This window comes from Bubalus kerabau, chromosome 9 (genome assembly GCF_029407905.1).
Source record: "Bubalus kerabau isolate K-KA32 ecotype Philippines breed swamp buffalo chromosome 9, PCC_UOA_SB_1v2, whole genome shotgun sequence".
Lineage (NCBI taxonomy): Eukaryota > Metazoa > Chordata > Mammalia > Artiodactyla > Bovidae > Bubalus > Bubalus kerabau.
In genome coordinates, this window is record NC_073632.1 from 51,807,578 (window position 1) to 51,813,577 (window position 6,000).

Here is a 6,000-nt window from a genome sequence, read left to right on the forward strand (position 1 = left end):
TTTCCATTTCCCTTTTTAAAAAACAAGCATGGATATGTTACTTGACACATATTCTACCTGCAAAGCTGCTGGCAAAGAGAAAGAGAGATTTCACTGCCTGGAGCATGGCAAATAAACTCACGGAAGGATGAGCTAAACCCAGGATCTGGTAGAGTTTGCATAAAAACTTGTACTCTACTGGACAGAAAAAAAGACTCAGGTTCAGAGAAATTTTAAAAGCTCCATACCTTTCAGTGTGACTTCGTCCACTGAGTAGATCATTAAGAATGCAGAAAATAATAATGTCGTTTTCAAATGTCACATGTTTGTCTCATGGGAAAGTCATTTCCTTTCATAGAAGAGCAGTCCAAGACAAATTTAAAATTTCAACAGCAATCCGCTATCATCATAGCAAGCAAATGAAACAAGGTGTCTGAAGTATTTTAATCCCCTGAATGGGACATAATTAGGTGGGGGGAAATGTACAAACCATATTATGTTAGTATGTGCCACATTTTCACAGGCCAAAGGTCCTTGAAATTTTGAAAAAAGCTATGGGCATAGTCATAGGCACAGAATTCTTGCATTTAATTTTTTGGGGGGGTTGTGAAGTCAGTCACAAGGCCATGCTCTATAGGGAGAGATGGCCCCATAGGCACAAAAGGAATCAAAGAGGTTTCCAGAACTTAAATGGATATGTAGGTACATGGCTTGGTTTTTCTGGATCTTTTATCAGAGAAATAAGGCTTCAAGTCACCATTGAGATGTGGCAGAAACACAGCGTGGAGTCAAATACTAGCAGATTCCATCAGCACCAGTCCTGGCCCTGCCATAAGCCATGTGGCCTGTGCTACTGAAACCAGCCCCAGTGTTTCCTTGTTTGTAGAAACAGGGACAGAATTAGGCAGAGCATCTAGCCTGTCCTAAAGGACAGACTTTTTCAGACAATTAGTGTGGTTCCTACCCTAAGGAAGAGCTAAGAACCCAGCTTACGCAAGATAGATGACAACACAAAGAATTAAGCTAAGTTCCTGTCAAATGAAAAAAAAAAAAAAGGAATGACCTGCCTCAGCTACTTAAGGAAAGCTTCTTAGAGGAGCCGAGGGCTGCTCAGAACTTACTTTAATTCACTAAAATCTAAAGCACTGTTACACATTAAGGTAGTTGTAGAAAAGTGCCAGAATCATACATACACTATAGAAAATACACAGTAGAAGATGGAAGAAAAGGAAAAAAATAAGAATAGAGTAAAGCAACAGACCAAATAACCAACAGGGAGGCAACAAAGGGTGCATCCATAAATCACGGCAGTTCCCCACTGCCAGTCATTTATTTTCTATCAGAGATAATTCTAATGAACTAATTACCAGATTTCCAAGCACCAAAGCAGAAAATCAGAAAAAGCAATAAAAAAGATGAAGGAAACCACATTCATTACACGAGAGGGGCAGCTGACAGTCTTTCAGTAAGATAGAAGTGAAAAAGCTGAACAAACAATTAAGAACTCAAAAAAAAAAAAAAAAAAATCACAGCAGCCTGAAGCCACTTAGAATAAAGGATAAATATTCTGCACAATTCTTTTTTGGGTGGGGGTTGTGAATGTCTGCTTTTATTAAGCTAATATTTCTTATACCTAAATAAACATCCCGGTTTGTTTTTATAAGTAACAGATAGGTAGGAAAACATTCCCCTATGAAAATTCTCTAAGAAAATTATATAAACTTCTTTCCTTGTTTATATAATCAATGAGTTGGCTGCAGAACATAGCCCCATTCTAAAGTTGACTCTAGGGGACTTTGAACTATTCTATAACCAATATTCTTGGTGATTACCTTGAATCTTTAAGAAACAGAGTGATGTTCAAAACTCTATGCACTGCTTAAGGGTACACATGCTTTACTAGCTAGAAGATTTACATGGAATTTCATATTTCCAATTCTGCTAGAAAATCTTGCTCTTTCAATAGAAACGCCATCCGGCTTCTGTAGCAACTTAAACATCCTATGCTCTTTCTTATTTCATCTTTATGAAATAAGGTATTTAAGGTAGGTAGGGTATGAAATGGAGAAGGAAATGGCAACCCACTCCTGTATTCTTGTCAAGAGAATCATGTGGACAGAGGAGCCTGGTGGGCTGCTGTCCATAGGGTCACACAGAGTCGGAGACAACTGAAGTGACTTAGCATGCATGCATGCACTGGAGAAGGAAATGGCAACCCACTCCAGTATTCTTGCCTGGAGAATCCCAGGGACAGAGGAGCCTGGGGGGCTGCCATCTATGGGGTCGCACAGAGTTGGACACAACTGAAGCAACTTAGCAGCAGCAGTAGCAGCAGCAGCAGGGTATGAAATCTGCCTTTAGGGTGGGAAGACAGATACTGTAATTCCTATTTTAGATATGAGGAAACTGAATCATCAACTTAAAATTACTTTTTCAGACTCATCAGTCTCCTTAGTGACAATCTCCTGGTGCTGGCACACACTTGAAGAAATAAACACTTAGTTTGGAGGAGAGTGGGGATGTTTCTTTCGCTTCTTAGTTAAGCCATTAATTAAGCTCAGGAAAGCTTCCTTTTGCCCCCAAGTAAAGGAGTAAGGGCCTCTTAGGTAAACTCGAAGAAAACCAACTCTGTCTGGCATACTCCACTCATGGATGCTTTATAAGTTGCAAATTTCACTGGAAAGGAGAGTCTGCTGCCCTGCCATCCGTTCCCATCCCCCAACACACACACAGTTTTCACTGACTTTTTCTCCATTCTCTGCATCTTTTGCTGAAATTGAAGCGGGCGTAGTGGAGGAGGTTGAGAAGGGAAACCATCTAAATGCAGGAAACTGGAAGTACTTAAAAAAAGAAATTTAAAAAACATAATCGAAGAATCTGATGTCGTAAGCCTCAAGTCTGTTCAGTTTACACTTGGCCTCAGATTACACACTCTTGCCAGTGTGATTTAGTGCACACACTTATGTTTCCTTTCGATTATCAAAAACCAAATAACCCTATCTTTATTAAGTTATTGTTATGAATGGCCTACATTTCTACTCTACTTATGAGCGCTATTAGCTTTTTGTAAGAGCCACAATCCACTCCAGTGTAGTCCAAATCCTCAGAGGATGTGAAGAGAGAAAAAAATGGGCCAGGGCTGATCCAGAAGAGGATGCAGTGTGATTACTGGGGAGGCACTCAGAGACGACCTACTTGAAGTTCTCTTTCTATCCATTTGGAAACTGAGATTTAGGTAAAAAGGGATTTGCCCAAATAACAAAAGGTCAATGATCAGTTTATAAATTATTCAAGTGACAGAAAAATGGTCTTTCGTGGAATGCCATGCACATGGCTTTAGGATGTTCTCTCCATCACAGCAAATCCTCCCTTCCTCCCAGTCAAGTTCAGCATGAAGGTTAGGAACAGAACCCGGGATGGAGGTGAAGAGTAGAGTATAAAGAGCCCTCAAGGGTTTGGCACACCCAGACTGGATCTGGATTAGTCCATGTAAACTTTGAGCAAACAGCTTAATCTCTCCAAGTATCACCTTCCTCATAGGTGAAATAGGGAAAATATACTCTAACCACCTCTGACCACCCATTAGCTCTCAGAGTTTCTGTCAGATAACATAAATGTAAACCACCTGGCATACAAGAAGTACTAAGTAAATGTTTCCCTTTCTGACATAAAGCAAAATTTCAAAAATTAAAGCGAGATGGGGGGAGGGATAAATTGGGTGATTGGGATCGACCATACTTTATGGGATTGACATACTCTATATAAAATAGATAACTAGTAAGGACCTACTTTAGAGAAGGCAATGGCACCCCACTCCAGTACTCTTGCCTGGAAAATCCCAAGGACGGAGGAGCCTGGTGGGCTGCAGTCCATGGGGTCGCTAAGAGTTGGGCACGACTGAGCGACTTCACTTTCACTTTTCACTTGCATTCATTGGAGAAGGAAATGGCAACCCACTCCAGTGTTCTTGCCTGGAGAATCCCAGGGACAGAGGAGCCTAGAGGGCTGCCGTCTATGGGGTTGCACAGAGTCGGACACAACTGAAGCAACTTAGCAGCAGCAGCAGCAGCAAGGACCTACTGTATAGCACAGGGAACCCTACTCAATACTCTGCTACAGCCTATATTCGAAAATAATCTAAAAGAGTAGATATATATGTATAAATGATTCACTTTGTTGTACATCTGAAACACAACATTGTAAATCAATTATACTCCAAAATTTTAAAAATAAATAGTCAGACAGAAAAAGATATCAATCAATAATAAACATAATGAATCATTTATTTCTTAGGTGAATAACAAATATGTGGAATATTTCCATCTGTTTCTCTAACCATTCCATTCCTTAAGTAGCTTATTCCTGTCACAGATGAACAAAAACGCAAGTTTATTAAGTTTTCAGTTCTAATTTGTAGGGATAAGAAATAGTCAAAAGCTATCAACTAACTCAATAGTTGTAATTTACCTATGTTTCAATTATTTATGGTATTTTGAGATGCCACCTGGGTAAATTTACATGAGTAAGTAACATACATAAGATTAAATTTTTCTTTGACTATAAAAACTCTCTCCACCAAATAATTTATGTAGATACTCTGCCCTCAAGGAAATGCAATATGACTCTCTACTCCTTAAGTGTTGACTGTGCATTAGATTTCCTTCCAGAGAATACATATGGGAAGTTGGGAGGAGAAAGTACTGTGGAGAAACCTGACCCACACTGCTTCAGCTAGGAGGGTAAGATTAACATCAACGGTGATAAATTGCATCGATAACATGTACCCTTGATATGATTTGATGACATGGTACTTTATCTCTGTGGTCATATTTCCCAAAACCTATAACCTGAGTCTAATCATGAAAAGAAAATTAAACAAATCCCAATTGAGGGATATTCTACAAAATATCTGACCAAGGACTCCTCAAAACTGTCAAGGTCATGAAAAACGAAGAAAGTCTGAGAAACTGTTACAGACCAGAGGAGCCTAAGAAGACATGACAATAATAACAGTATCCTGTATGGACTCCTGGAAGAGGAAAAAGGACATTGGGTAAAAACTAAGGAAATCTGAAAGAAAGTATGGATTTTAGTTAATAAACCATATCAATGAAGTGAAAGTCACTCAGTTGTCTGACTCTTGGTGACTCCATGGACTATTCAGTCCTTGGAATTCTCCAGGCCAGAATACTGGAGTAGGTAGCCTTTCCCTTCTCCAGGGGATCTTCCCAATCCAGGGGATCTTCCTAACCCAGGGATCAAACCCAGGTCTCCTGCATTGCAGGCGGATTCTTTACCACCTGAGCCACAAGGGAAGCCCAAGAATATTGGAGTGGGTAGCCTATCCCTTCTCCAGGGAATCTTCCTGACCCAGGAATTGAACCAGGGTCTCCTGCATTGCAGGTGGATTCTTTACCAACTGAACTATCAGGGAAGCCCATATCAATGATCATATCAATACTGCTTCATTAATCCTAACAAATGATCCATCCTAGTGTAGGATGTTAATAACAGAAGAAACTCTGTACTATCTTACCAAATATTCTGTATGTCTAAGTCTGTTCTTTAAAAAACACTATAGATCATTAACAAAATTATTTTTATAACTATTCATTCCATTACTAGCAAATTATTTTCCTAGAGTCAAATGCCTATTCATTCCAGCTTTGTTAAAAAAAAAAAATGGTGTTCTGTTGAAGGAATAGTCATCAATGGAAAATCATTGTGTCATAAATGCTGAGCAGTCTAGATGAAAATGTCTTGGTATTTGCCCAGCTTGACCTCAGTGTAATATGGCTACATGCAAGACCTCTTAAGCAACCTCAACCTCGTCTGTTGATTTCCACACCAGTATATCCAAGAAGCTGGACTAGATTATCAGTATGGTTCTTTACAGCTCTCCACTTCTACCGTATTCCATATCATTTCTCCAAAAGCTGGAGGCATACATTTAAAATAACAGAGGTCTCTCCCAGCTCCACCTCAGCCCCTTTTCTCAGCCAACAACAGGCTATATTTCTT